This window comes from Chiloscyllium punctatum, unplaced genomic scaffold (genome assembly GCF_047496795.1).
Source record: "Chiloscyllium punctatum isolate Juve2018m unplaced genomic scaffold, sChiPun1.3 scaffold_382, whole genome shotgun sequence".
NCBI classification, from domain to species: Eukaryota; Metazoa; Chordata; class Chondrichthyes; order Orectolobiformes; family Hemiscylliidae; genus Chiloscyllium; species Chiloscyllium punctatum.
Genome location: NW_027310116.1, coordinates 80,001 through 95,000, shown reverse-complemented (window position 1 = coordinate 95,000; position 15,000 = coordinate 80,001).

Below are 15,000 nucleotides of genomic sequence, written 5' to 3'. Positions count from 1 at the left end.
AGAATATTTTCGACTTGGTATAAATCAGTAACCACTGACACTTAGAATATTTTCGGGTAGGTATAAATCAGTAACCACCGACACTTAGAATATTTTCGAGTTGGTATAAATCAGTAACCACCGACACTTAGAATTTTTTCGAGTTGGTATAAATCAGTAACCACTGACACTTAGAATTTTTTCGGGTTGGTATAAATCAGTAACCACCGACACTTAGAATATTTTCGAGTTGGTATAAATCAGTAACCACTGACACTTAGAATTTTTTCGGGTCGGTATAAATCAGTAACCACTGACACTTAGAATATTTTCGACTTGGTATAAATCAGTAACCACTGACACTTAGAATATTTTCGGGTTGGTATAAATCAGTAACCACTGACACTTAGAATTTTTTCGACTTGGTATAAATCAGTAACCACTGACACTTAGAATTTTTTCGGGTTGGTATAAATCAGTAACCACTGACACTTAGAATATTTTCGGGTTGGTATAAATCAGTAACCACTGACACTTAGAATTTTTTCGGGTTGGTATAAATCAGTAACCACCGACACTTAGAATTTTTTCGGCTCAGTAGAAATCAGTAACCAAGCGCATTTTTGAATTGGTTACTGATTTCTCCGTTCGAGTTGCGGCTGCGGTTGGCTTCAAATAGTGGTGGGGGCTTAATTATCGCCGAGGGGAGCATGTCCCGGTGGTGTGGCCGAGGATGGAGTGCCTTTTGAAGGGGGTGTTTCTGAATTTGGACCCTTTTTGAGTTGCATGGCCGGATGGGTGTGGTTTTGAAGGGTGTGTCTGTCTGGAGTGGCACCGGCGTTGGTGTGAGGCTGAGGGTGGGCGTTCGGTTCCTGGTTAGGGATAGGGAAAGGGTGAGACTTAGCTTTAGTGCTCGTGCCCCCGATTTTGGTAATGTTTGACGTCAATTTTCCAAGGAGGCGAATGCAAGGCTTCAGAGGGACTTTGAGTGTTCGGGGGCGGGGTAGCTCAGCCGGATTTGCCCCGGCGGTTCTGCGGACGGTGTTGACTTCGAGGGCGGACCGGCCCCCGTGTTCAGTCCGAATATCGTGCATTGTTAACGGCGGGAAGTGTTCCAAAAGGGAATGGGATTGAATGTGACTGCTGAAGCCGACTTTGAGACCTGTAACGCGGGTAGCTCAGCCGGATTTGACCCGGCGGTTCTGGCGACGGTCTCGCCTTCGAGGGGGGAGCGCCCCGCGTGTTCAGGCCGAATTTTGTGCATTTCCATCGGCGGGAAGAGGTCCAAACGGGAATGGGATTGAATGTGACTGCTGAAGCCGACATTGAGACCTCTAACGCGGGTAGCTCGGCAGGATTTGACCCGGCGGTTCTGCCGAAGGTCTCACCTTCGAGGGGGGAGCGTCCCGCGTGTTCAGGCCGAATATCGTGCATTGTTAACGGCGGGAAGTGTTCCAAACGTGAATGGGATTGAATGTGACTGCTGAAGCCGACATTGAGACCTCTAACGCGGGTAGCTCGGCCGGATTTGACCCGGCGGTTCTGGCGACGGTCTCGCCTTCGAGGGGGGAGCGTCCCGCGTGTTCAGGCCGAATTTTGTGCATTTCCATCGGCGGGAAGAGGTCCAAACGGGAATGGGATTGAATGTGACTGCTGAAGCCGACATTGAGACCTCTAACGCGGGTAGCTCGGCAGGATTTGACCCGGCGGTTCTGCCGAAGGTCTCACCTTCGAGGGGGGAGCGTCCCGCGTGTTCAGGCCGAATATCGTGCATTGTTAACGGCGGGAAGTGTTCCAAAAGGGAATGGGATTGAATGTGACTGCTGAAGCCGACATTGAGACCTCTAACGCGGGTAGCTCGGCCGGATTTGACCCGGCGGTTCTGGCGACGGTCTCGCCTTCGAGGGGGGAGCGTCCCGCGTGTTCAGGCCGAATTTTGTGCATTTCCATCGGCGGGAAGAGGTCCAAACGGGAATGGGATTGAATGTGACTGCTGAAGCCGACATTGAGACCTCTAACGCGGGTAGCTCGGCCGGATTTGACCCGGCGGTTCTGCCGAAGGTCTCACCTTCGAGGGGGGAGCGTCCCGCGTGTTCAGGCCGAGTTTTGTGCATTTCCATCGGCGGGAAGAGGTCCAAACGGGAATGGGATTGAATGTGACTGCTGAAGCCGACATTGAGACCTCTAACGCGGGTAGCTCGGCCGGATTTGACCCGGCGGTTCTGCCGAAGGTCTCAGCTTCGAGGGGGGAGCGCCCACCGTGTACAGGCCGATTTTCATGCATTTCCAACCGTGGGAAGGGGTCCGAAAGGGGATGGGGGTGAACGTGACTGCTCAACCCGACTTTGAGACCTCTAACGCGGGTAGCTCAGCCGGATTTGACCCGGCGGTTCTGGCGACGGTCTCGCCTTCGAGGGGGGAGCGTCCCGCGTGTTCAGGCCGAATTTTGTGCATTTCCATCGGCGGGAAGAGGTCCAAACGGGAATGGGATTGAATGTGACTGCTGAAGCCGACATTGAGACCTCTAACGCGGGTAGCTCGGCCGGATTTGACCCGGCGGTTCTGCCGAAGGTCTCACCTTCGAGGGGGGAGCGTCCCGCGTGTTCAGGCCGAATTTTGTGCATTTCCATCGGCGGGAAGAGGTCCAAACGGGAATGGGATTGAATGTGACTGCTGAAGCCGACATTGAGACCTCTAACGCGGGTAGCTCGGCCGGATTTGACCCGGCGGTTCTGCCGAAGGTCTCACCTTCGAGGGGGGAGCGCCCACCGTGTACAGGCCGATTTTCATGCATTTCCAACCGTGGGAAGGGGTCCGAAAGGGGATGGGGGTGAACGTGACTGCTCAACCCGACTTTGAGACCTGTAACGCGGGTAGCTCAGCCGGATTTGACCCGGCGGTTCTGGCGACGGTCTCGCCTTCGAGGGGGGAGCGTCCCGCGTGTTCAGGCCGAATTTTGTGCATTTCCATCGGCGGGAAGAGGTCCAAACGGGAATGGGATTGAATGTGACTGCTGAAGCCGACATTGAGACCTCTAACGCGGGTAGCTCGGCCGGATTTGACCCGGCGGTTCTGCCGAAGGTCTCACCTTCGAGGGGGGAGCGTCCCGCGTGTTCAGGCCGAATTTTGTGCATTTCCATCGGCGGGAAGAGGTCCAAACGGGAATGGGATTGAATGTGACTGCTGAAGCCGACATTGAGACCTCTAACGCGGGTAGCTCGGCCGGATTTGACCCGGCGGTTCTGCCGAAGGTCTCACCTTCGAGGGGGGAGCGCCCACCGTGTACAGGCCGATTTTCATGCATTTCCAACCGTGGGAAGGGGTCCGAAAGGGGATGGGGGTGAACGTGACTGCTCAACCCGACTTTGAGACCTGTAACGCGGGTAGCTCAGCCGGATTTGACCCGGCGGTTCTGGCGACGGTCTCGCCTTCGAGGGGGGAGCGTCCCGCGTGTTCAGGCCGAATTTTGTGCATTTCCATCGGCGGGAAGAGGTCCAAACGGGAATGGGATTGAATGTGACTGCTGAAGCCGACATTGAGACCTCTAACGCGGGTAGCTCGGCCGGATTTGACCCGGCGGTTCTGCCGAAGGTCTCACCTTCGAGGGGGGAGCGTCCCGCGTGTTCAGGCCGAATTTTGTGCATTTCCATCGGCGGGAAGAGGTCCAAACGGGAATGGGATTGAATGTGACTGCTGAAGCCGACATTGAGACCTCTAACGCGGGTAGCTCGGCCGGATTTGACCCGGCGGTTCTGCCGAAGGTCTCACCTTCGAGGGGGGAGCGCCCACCGTGTACAGGCCGATTTTCATGCATTTCCAACCGTGGGAAGGGGTCCGAAAGGGGATGGGGGTGAACGTGACTGCTCAACCCGACTTTGAGACCTGTAACGCGGGTAGCTCAGCCGGATTTGACCCGGCGGTTCTGGCGACGGTCTCGCCTTCGAGGGGGGAGCGCCCCGCGTGTTCAGGCCGAATTTTGTGCATTTCCATCGGCGGGAAGAGGTCCAAACGGGAATGGGATTGAATGTGACTGCTGAAGCCGACATTGAGACCTCTAACGCGGGTAGCTCGGCAGGATTTGACCCGGCGGTTCTGCCGAAGGTCTCACCTTCGAGGGGGGAGCGCCCACCGTGTACAGGCCGATTTTCATGCATTTCCAACCGTGGGAAGGGGGCCGAAAGGGGATGGGGGTGAATGTGACTGCTCAACCCGACTTTGAGGCATCTAACCCGGGTAGCTCAGCCGGGTTTGACCCGGCGGTTCTGCCGACTGCCTCGCCTTCGAGGGGGGAGCGTCCCCCGTGTACAGGCCGATTTTCATGCATTTCGAACCGTGGGAAGTGGCCCAAAAGGGGATGGGGGTGAATGTGACTGCTCAACCCGACTTTGGCGCTTCCGAGCCGGGTAGCCCGGCCGGGTTTGACCCGGCGGTTCTGCCGTCGGTCTCGCCTTCGAGGGCGGAGCCTCCCCCGTGTACAGGCCGATTTTCATGCATTTGCAACGGTGGGAAGTTGCCCAAAAGTCGATGGGAGTGAATGTGACTGCTCAACCCGACTTTGAGACTTTTAAGCCGGGTAGCTCAGCCGGGTTTGACCCGGCGGTTCTGCCGACGGTCTCGCCTTCGAGGGGGGAGCCTCCCCCGTGTACAGGCCGATTTTCGTGCATTTCCAACGGTGGGAAGAGGTTCAAAAGGGGATGGGAGTGAATGTGACTGCTCAACCCGACTCTGAGGCTTCTAACCCGGGTAGCTCGGCCGGGTTTGATCCGGCGGGTCTGCCGACGGTCTCGTCTTCGAGGCCGGTGCCTCCCCCGTGTACAGGCCGATTTTCGTGCATTTCCAACGGTGGGAAGTGGTCCAAAAGGGAATGGGGGTGGACGTGTCTGCTCATACCGACTTTGAGACTTGTAAGCCGGGTAGCTCAGCCGGGTTTGACCCGGCGGTTCTGCCGACGGTCTCGCCTTCGAGGGGGGAGCCTCCCCCGTGTACAGGCCGATTTCCGTGCATTTCCAACGGTGGGAAGAGGTTCAAAAGGGGATGGGAGTGAATGTGACTGCTCAACCCGACTCTGAGGCTTCTAACCCGGGTAGCTCGGCCGGGTTTGATCCGGCGGTTCTGCCGACGGTCTCGTCTTCGAGGCCGGTGCCTCCCCCGTGTACAGGCCGATTTTCGTGCATTTCCAACGGTGGGAAGAGGTTCAAAAGGGGATGGGGGTGAATGCGACTGCTCAACCCGACTCTGAGGCTTCTAACCCGGGTAGCCCGGCCGGGTTTGACCCGGCGGTTCTGCCGTCGGTCTCGCCTTCGAGGGCGGAGCCTCCCCCGTGTACAGGCCGATTTTCATGCATTTGCAACGGTGGGAAGTTGCCCAAAAGTCGATGGGAGTGAATGTGACTGCTCAACCCGACTTTGAGACTTTTAAGCCGGGTAGCTCAGCCGGGTTTGACCCGGCGGTTCTGCCGACGGTCTCGCCTTCGAGGGGGGAGCCTCCCCCGTGTACAGGCCGATTTTCGTGCATTTCCAACGGTGGGAAGAGGTTCAAAAGGGGATGGGAGTGAATGTGACTGCTCAACCCGACTCTGAGGCTTCTAACCCGGGTAGCTCGGCCGGGTTTGATCCGGCGGGTCTGCCGACGGTCTCGTCTTCGAGGCCGGTGCCTCCCCCGTGTACAGGCCGATTTTCGTGCATTTCCAACGGTGGGAAGTGGTCCAAAAGGGAATGGGGGTGGACGTGTCTGCTCATACCGACTTTGAGACTTGTAAGCCGGGTAGCTCAGCCGGGTTTGACCCGGCGGTTCTGCCGACGGTCTCGCCTTCGAGGGGGGAGCCTCCCCCGTGTACAGGCCGATTTCCGTGCATTTCCAACGGTGGGAAGAGGTTCAAAAGGGGATGGGAGTGAATGTGACTGCTCAACCCGACTCTGAGGCTTCTAACCCGGGTAGCTCGGCCGGGTTTGATCCGGCGGTTCTGCCGACGGTCTCGTCTTCGAGGCCGGTGCCTCCCCCGTGTACAGGCCGATTTTCGTGCATTTCCAACGGTGGGAAGAGGTTCAAAAGGGGATGGGGGTGAATGCGACTGCTCAACCCGACTCTGAGGCTTCTAACCCGGGTAGCCCGGCCGGGTTTGACCCGGCGGTTCTGCCGTCGGTCTCGCCTTCGAGGGCGGAGCCTCCCCCGTGTACAGGCCGATTTTCATGCATTTGCAACGGTGGGAAGTTGCCCAAAAGTCGATGGGAGTGAATGTGACTGCTCAACCCGACTTTGAGACTTTTAAGCCGGGTAGCTCAGCCGGGTTTGACCCGGCGGTTCTGCCGACGGTCTCGCCTTCGAGGGGGGAGCCTCCCCCGTGTACAGGCCGATTTTCGTGCATTTCCAACGGTGGGAAGAGGTTCAAAAGGGGATGGGAGTGAATGTGACTGCTCAACCCGACTCTGAGGCTTCTAACCCGGGTAGCTCGGCCGGGTTTGATCCGGCGGTTCTGCCGACGGTCTCGTCTTCGAGGCCGGTGCCTCCCCCGTGTACAGGCCGATTTTCGTGCATTTCCAACGGTGGGAAGTGGTCCAAAAGGGAATGGGGGTGGACGTGTCTGCTCATACCGACTTTGAGACTTGTAAGCCGGGTAGCTCAGCCGGGTTTGTTCCGGCGGTTCTGCCGACGGTCTCGTCATCGAGGGGGGAGCCTCCCCCGTGTCCAGGCCGATTTTCATGCATTTCCAACCGTGGGAAGTGGTCCAAAAGGGAATGGGGGTGAATGTGACTGCTCATACCGACTTTGAGACTTTTAAGCCGGGTAGCTCAGCCGGGTTTGACCCGGCGGTTCTGCCGACGGTCTCGCCTTCGAGGGGGGAGCGTCCCCCGTGTTCAGGCCGAATTTTGTGCATTTCGAACCGTGGGAAGTTGCCCAAAAGTCGATGGGAGTGAATGTGACTGCTCAACCCGACTTTGAGACTTGTAAGCCGGGTAGCTCAGCCGGGTTTGACCCGGCGGTTCTGCCGACGGTCTCGTCTTCGAGGCGGGTGCCTCCCCCGTGTACAGGCCGATTTTCATGCATTTCGTACCGTGGGAAGCGGTCCAAAAGGGGATGGGAGTGAACGTGACTGCTCATACCGACTTTGGCGCTTCCGAGCCGGGTAGCTCAGCCGGGTTTGACCCGGCGGTTCTGCCGACGGTCTCGCCTTCGAGGGGGGAGCGTCCCCCGTGTTCAGGCCGAATCTTGTGCATTTCGAACCGTGGGAAGTTGCCCAAAAGTCGATGGGAGTGAATGTGACTGCTCAACCCGACTTTGAGACTTGTAAGCCGGGTAGCTCAGCCGGGTTTGACCCGGCGGTTCTGCCGACGGTCTCGTCTTCGAGGCGGATGCCACCCCCGTGTACAGGCCGATTTTCGTGCATTTCCAACCGTGGGAAGTGGTCTAAAAGTCGATGGGAGTGAACGTGACTGCTCAACCCGACTCTGAGGCTTCTAACCCGGGTAGCTCGGCCGGGTTTGACCCGGCGGTTCTGCCGACGGTCTCGTCTTCGAGGCGGGTGCCTCCCCCGTGTACAGGCCGATTTTCGTGCATTTCGAACCGTGGGAAGTGGTCTAAAAGTCGATGGGAGTGAACGTGACTGCTCAACCCGACTTTGAGACTTGTAAGCCGGGTAGCTCAGCCAGGTTTGACCCGGCGGTTCTGCCGACGGTCTCGCCTTCGAGGGCGGACCCTCCCCCGTGTACAGGCCGGTTTTCGTGCATTTCGAACCGTGGGAAGTGATCCAAAAGGGAATGGGGGTGAACGTGACTGCCCAACCCGGCTTTGAGACTTGTAAGCCGGGTAGCTCAGCCGGGTTGGACCCGGCGGTTCTGCCGACGGTCTCGACTTCGAGGCGGGTGCCTCCCCCGTGTACAGGCCGATTTTCATGCATTTGCAACGGTGGGAAGTTGCCCAAAAGTCGATGGGAGTGAATGTGACTGCTCAACCCGACTTCGAGACTTGTAAGCCGGGTAGCTCAGCCGGGTTTGACCCGGCGGTTCTGCCGACGGTCTCGCCTTCGAGGGGGGAGCCTCCCCCGTGTACAGGCCGATTTTCGTGCATTTCCAACGGTGGGAAGAGGTTCAAAAGGGGATGGGAGTGAATGTGACTGCTCAACCCGACTTTGGCGCTTCCGAGCCGGGTAGCTCAGCCGGGTTTGACCCGGCGGGTCTGCCGACGGTCTCGTCTTCGAGGCGGGTGCCTCCCCCGTATACAGGCCGATTTTCATGCATTTCGAACCGTGGGAAGTGGTCCAAAAGGGAATGGGGGTGGACGTGTCTGCTCATACCGACTTTGAGACTTGTAAGCCGGGTAGCTCAGCCGGGTTTGTTCCGGCGGTTCTGCCGACGGTCTCGTCTTCGAGGCGGGTGCCTCCCCCGTGTACAGGCCGATTTTCGTGCATTTCGAACCGTGGGAAGTGGTCCAAAAGGGGATGGGAGTGAATGTGACTGCTCAACCCGACTTTGGCGCTTCCGAGCCGGGTAGCTCAGCCGGGTTTGACCCGGCGGGTCTGCCGACGGTCTCGTCTTCGAGGCGGGTGCCTCCCCCGTATACAGGCCGATTTTCATGCATTTCGAACCGTGGGAAGTGGTCCAAAAGGGAATGGGGGTGGACGTGTCTGCTCATACCGACTTTGAGACTTGTAAGCCGGGTAGCTCAGCCGGGTTTGATCCTGCGGTTCTGCCGACGGTCTCGCCTTCGAGGGGGGAGCCTCCCCCGTGTTCAGTCCGATTTCCATGCATTTCCAACCGTGGGAAGTTGCCCAAAAGGGGATGGGAGTGAATGTGACTGCTCAACCCGACTTTGGCGCTTCCGAGCCGGTTAGCACAGCCGGGTTTGACCCGGCGGTTCTGCCGACAGTCTCCTCTTCGAGGCGGGTGCCTCCCCCGTGTACAGGCCGATTTCCGTGCATTTCGAACCGTGGGAAGTGGTCCAAACGTCGATGGGAGTGAATGTGACTGCTCAACCCGACTTTGGCGCTTCCGAGCCGGGTAGCTCAGCCGGGTTTGACCCGGCGGTTCTGCCGACGGTCTCGTCTTCGAGGCGGGTGCCTCCCCCGTGTACAGGCCGATTTTCATGCATTTGGAACCGTGGGAAGTGGTCCAAAAGGGAATGGGGGTGGACGTGACTGCTCATACCGACTTTGAGACTTGTAAGCCGGGTAGCTCGGCCGGGTTTGACCCGGCGGTTCTGCCGACGGTCTCGCCTTCGAGGGGGGAGCCTCCCCCGTGTTCAGTCCGATTTTCGTGCATTTCCCACGGTGGGAAATGGTATCTTTCATTACGGGGACAAGGGTCTGAAGCGGTGAAGTCAGTAACCGGCATAGTTAAGGAAAGGGTTCGAATTTTCTCAACAGTACGAAAAAAGTGAGCAGGGAAGCTAGAGAAGGTGTCAGTGAGTCCCAAACGAGTGAACCGCAAAACTTAGGGAAATGCCCGAAAGCGTTTTAAAGGGTGAAATCGGGAACGAGGAAATGATGGGAAAGTGCCTGAAAGTGCTAAATGAGTAAACAGAAAAACGAAGAAAAATGTTTGAAAAGAAGAAGTGAGTAACCAGGAAAACTTAGAAAAATGTTCAAAACGAAGAAATCAGTAACCAGGAAAACTTAGAAAAATGATCAAAAAGAAGAAATGAGTAACCAGGAAAACTTAGAAAAATGTTTAAAAAGAAGAAATCAGTAACCAGGAAAACTTAGGAAAATGTTTAAAAAGAAGAAATCAGTAACCAGAAAAACTGCGAAAAATGTTTAAAAAGAAGAAATGAGTAACCAGAAAAACTTAGAAAAATGTTTAAAAAGAAGAAATCAGTAACCAGGAAAACTTAGAAAAATGTTTAAAAAGAAGAAATCAGTAACCAGGAAAACTTAGAAAAATGTTTAAAAAGAAGAAATCAGTAACCAGGAAAACTTAGAAAAATGTTATAAAAGAAGAAGTGAGTAACCAGAAAAACTTAGAAAAATGTTTAAAAAGAAGAAATCAGTAACCAGAAAAACTGCGAAAAATGTTTAAAAAGAAGAAATCAGTAACCAGACAAACTGCGAAAAATGTTTAAAAAGAAGAAATCAGTAACCAGGAAAACTTAGAAAAATGTTTAAAAAGAAGAAGTGAGTAACCAGAAAAACTTAGAAAAATGTTTAAAAAGAAGAAATCAGTAACCAGAAAAACTTAGAAAAATGTTTAAAAAGAAGAAATCAGTAACCAGAAAAACTGCGAAAAATGTTTAAAAAGAAGAAATCAGTAACCAGGAAAACTTAGAAAAATGTTTAAAAAGAAGAAATCAGTAACCAGAAAAACTGCGAAAAATGTTTAAAAAGAAGAAATCAGTAACCAGGAAAACTTAGAAAAATGTTTAAAAAGAAGAAATCAGTAACCAGAAAAACTTAGAAAAATGTTTAAAAAGAAGAAATGAGTAACCAGAAAAACTTAGAAAAATGTTTAAAAAGAAGAAATCAGTAACCAGAAAAACGGCGAAAAATGTTTAAAAAGAAGAAATCAGTAACCAGAAAAACTTAGAAAAATGTTTAAAAAGAAGAAGTGAGTAACCAGAAAAACTTAGAAAAATGTTTAAAAAGAAGAAATGAGTAACCAGAAAAACTTAGAAAAATGTTTAAAAAGAAGAAATCAGTAACCAGAAAAACTTAGAAAAATGTTTAAAAAGAAGAAATGAGTAACCAGAAAAACTTAGAAAAATGCTTAAAAAGAAGAAATCAGTAACCAGAAAAACGGCGAAAAATGTTTAAAAAGAAGAAATCAGTAACCAGAAAAACGGCGAAAAATGTTTAAAAAGAAGAAATCAGTAACCAGACAAACTGCGAAAAAATGTTTAAAAAGAAGAAATCAGTAACCAGAAAAACTGCGAAAAATGTTTAAAAAGAAGAAATCAGTAACCAGGAAAACTTAGAAAAATGTTTAAAAAGAAGAAATGAGTAACCAGGAAAACTTAGAAAAATGTTTAAAAAGAAGAAATGAGTAACCAGGAAAACTTAGAAAAATGTTTAAAAAGAAGAAATCAGTAACCAGAAAAACTTAGAAAAATGTTTAAAAAGAAGAAATCAGTAACCAGAAAAACTTAGAAAAATGTTTAAAAAGAAGAAATGAGTAACCAGAAAAACTTAGAAAAATGTTTAAAAAGAAGAAATGAGTAACCAGAAAAACTTAGAAAAATGTTTAAAAAGAAGAAATCAGTAACCAGAAAAACGGCGAAAAATGTTTAAAAAGAAGAAGTGAGTAACCAGAAAAACTTAGAAAAATGTTTAAAAAGAAGAAATGAGTAACCAGAAAAACTTAGAAAAATGTTTAAAAAGAAGAAATCAGTAACCAGAAAAACTTAGAAAAATGTTTAAAAAGAAGAAATGAGTAACCAGAAAAACTTAGAAAAATGTTTAAAAAGAAGAAATCAGTAACCAGAAAAACGGCGAAAAATGTTTAAAAAGAAGAAATCAGTAACCAGAAAAACGGCGAAAAATGTTTAAAAAGAAGAAATCAGTAACCAGACAAACTGCGAAAAATGTTTAAAAAGAAGAAATCAGTAACCAGAAAAACTTAGAAAAATGTTTAAAAAGAAGAAATCAGTAACCAGGAAAACTTGGAAAAAAACACTTAGAAAAATTTTCAGCAAAGTGTGAAAAATATTCTAAGTGTCAGCGGAGGAAAATGCTGCAGCATCGGGAAAGATTCGCAAACTTACACCGAACATGTGCTCCGAAGTGCCGGAGGAATTGGGTGAATTGAGCCCGGCAAATGGCCAGCTGTCGTTTTGTGCCTGCAGCCCGAAAACTTTAACTTTGTCTGTCGCGGAAGTCCGGACCGAGAAAAATCCAAACGGTTTTGACCGGACCGAGTTCCAGACCGATGCAGTCAAATTTGGAATTCAGACCCATTCAGTGCCACTTGTAGTTTTTCCGCAGTGAGGTTGGCGGGGTACCCGGAGATATATGGGAACACGATTTTTAGAACAAAATGGCGGCGCGGGACCGTTCTGAAAGGCATCCGAAAAACGGTTCCACGGGCATAGCACTTTAATGACAGGTATGAGTGCATGCCGGAGAGCTCTTGGAAGTCGAATTTTTGACACTTTGTCAATTTTTTGACAGATTTGACAAACTCTTTCTGTCTGTTCTAAGAGTCAGTCAGAGACTTGTGCGGCGGTCTTTTGACACTATTGGAGGGCGGGCAAACCCCACGTTGACTCCGGCCGTCCCTCCACAGGCGCTCGTGTCCAAAATGAAGGCGAGAGACGCGAGTGGCCTGGTTCCCTTGGGTGTTGCCAAGAAGGCTGCGGGCTGACCGTTGCCTGAGCACTCCCTAAAGCCTCTTGTGATGAGAGCAGACCTCGCCTGCCGCACGACCGGCTCTGGGAGTCGTTGGGCCGCTATTTGTGAATAGTCTGGTCCTCCTCTGCCACCCGGACAAGCGCGATGGCTCTGCCGCCCTGCGGTGCTCGTCACCCAGGTTTGGGGAACACGATACTCGTAACAAAAATAAAAGGCGGCTCGGGACCTGCAGGCGAAAGGGGTCCCGTGGTGCTAAGCACGTCGACTTCGGGTCTCGGTGCAAGCCGGAGAGCTCACGGAAGTCTAAAGTTTTCGGCACGTGGTCGAATCTTTTCAAAGGCTTACCCGGCTCTTTCCGTCCATTCTGAGAGTAAGTCAGAGGCCGGTGCGGAGGTCTCTTGACAATCGGAGGGGGTGGTGGCCCTCCGCAGGCGCTCGTGTCGAAAATGAAGGCGAGAGACGCGAGTGGCCTGGTTCCCCTGGGTGTTGCCAGGAAGGCTGCGGGCTGACCCTTGCCTGAGCACTCCCTAAAGCCTCTTGTGATGAGAGCAGACCTCGCGCGCCGCACGACCGGCTCTGGGAGTCGTTGGGCCGCTATCTGTGAATAGTCTGGTCCTCCTCTGCCACCCGGCCAAGTGCGATGGCTCTGCCGCCCTGCGGTGCTCGTCACGCAGGTATGGGGCACACGATGCTCGTAACAGCAAATAAAGGCGGCTCGGGACCTGCAGGCGAAAGGGGTCCCGTGGTGCTTAGCACGTCGACTTCGGGTCTCGGTGCAAGCCGGAGAGCTCACGGAAGTCTAAAGTTTTCGGCACGTGGTCGAATCTTTTGAAAGGCTTACCCGGCTCTTTCCGTCCATTCTGAGAGTCAGTCAGAGGCCGGTGCGGCGGTCTATTGACGACCGGAGGCTCCCATGGGTGTTGCGATGAGGGTGGAGGGCACAGAACCTTGCCTTAGCACTCCCTAATAAAGCCTCTTGTGAAGAGAGCAGACCTCGCGCGCCGCACGACCGGCTCTGGGAGTCGTTGGGCCGCTATCTGTGAATAGTCGGGTCCTCCTCTGCCACCCGGCCAAGTGCGATGGCTCTGCCGCCCTGCGGTGCTCGTCACGCAGGTATGGGGCACACGATGCTCGTAACAGCAAATAAAGGCGGCTCGGGACCTGCAGGCGAAAGGGGTCCCGTGGTGCTTCGCACGTCGACTTCGGGTCTCGGTGCAAGCCGGAGAGCTCACGGAAGTCTAAAGTTTTCGGCACGTGGTCGAATCTTTTGAAAGGCTTACCCGGCTCTTTCCGTCCATTCTGAGAGTCAGTCAGAGGCCGGTGCGGCGGTCTATTGACGACCGGAGGCTCCCATGGGTGTTGCGATGAGGGTGGAGGGCACAGAACCTTGCCTTAGCACTCCCTAATAAAGCCTCTTGTGAAGAGAGCAGACCTCGCGCGCCGCACGACCGGCTCTGGGAGTCGTTGGGCCGCTATCTGTGAATAGTCGGGTCCTCCTCTGCCACCCGGCCAAGTGCGATGGCTCTGCCGCCCTGCGGTGCTCGTCACGCAGGTATGGGGCACACGATGCTCGTAACAGCAAATAAAGGCGGCTCGGGACCTGCAGGCGAAAGGGGTCCCGTGGTGCTTCGCACGTCGACTTCGGGTCTCGGTGCAAGCCGGAGAGCTCACGGAAGTCTAAAGTTTTCGGCACGTGGTCGAATCTTTTGAAAGGCTTACCCGGCTCTTTCCGTCCATTCTGAGAGTCAGTCAGAGGCCGGTGCGGCGGTCTATTGACGACCGGAGGCTCCCATGGGTGTTGCGATGAGGGTGGAGGGCACAGAACCTTGCCTTAGCACTCCCTAATAAAGCCTCTTGTGAAGAGAGCAGACCTCGCGCGCCGCACGACCGGCTCTGGGAGTCGTTGGGCCGCTATCTGTGAATAGTCGGGTCCTCCTCTGCCACCCGGCCAAGTGCGATGGCTCTGCCGCCCTGCGGTGCTCGTCACGCAGGTATGGGGCACACGATGCTCGTAACAGCAAATAAAGGCGGCTCGGGACCTGCAGGCGAAAGGGGTCCCGTGGTGCTTCGCACGTCGACTTCGGGTCTCGGTGCAAGCCGGAGAGCTCACGGAAGTCTAAAGTTTTCGGCACGTGGTCGAATCTTTTGAAAGGCTTACCCGGCTCTTTCCGTCCATTCTGAGAGTCAGTCAGAGGCCGGTGCGGCGGTCTATTGACGACCGGAGGCTCCCATGGGTGTTGCGATGAGGGTGGAGGGCACAGAACCTTGCCTTAGCACTCCCTAATAAAGCCTCTTGTGAAGAGAGCAGACCTCGCGCGCCGCACGACCGGCTCTGGGAGTCGTTGGGCCGCTATCTGTGAATAGTCGGGTCCTCCTCTGCCACCCGGCCAAGTGCGATGGCTCTGCCGCCCTGCGGTGCTCGTCACGCAGGTATGGGGCACACGATGCTCGTAACAGCAAATAAAGGCGGCTCGGGACCTGCAGGCGAAAGGGGTCCCGTGGTGCTTCGCACGTCGACTTCGGGTCTCGGTGCAAGCCGGAGAGCTCACGGAAGTCTAAAGTTTTCGGCACGTGGTCGAATCTTTTGAAAGGCTTACCCGGCTCTTTCCGTCCATTCTGAGAGTCAGTCAGAGGCCGGTGCGGCGGTCTATTGACGACCGGAGGCTCCCATGGGTGTTGCGATGAGGGTGGAGGGCACAGAACCTTGCCTTAGCACTCCCTAATAAAGCCTCTTGTGAAGAGAGCAG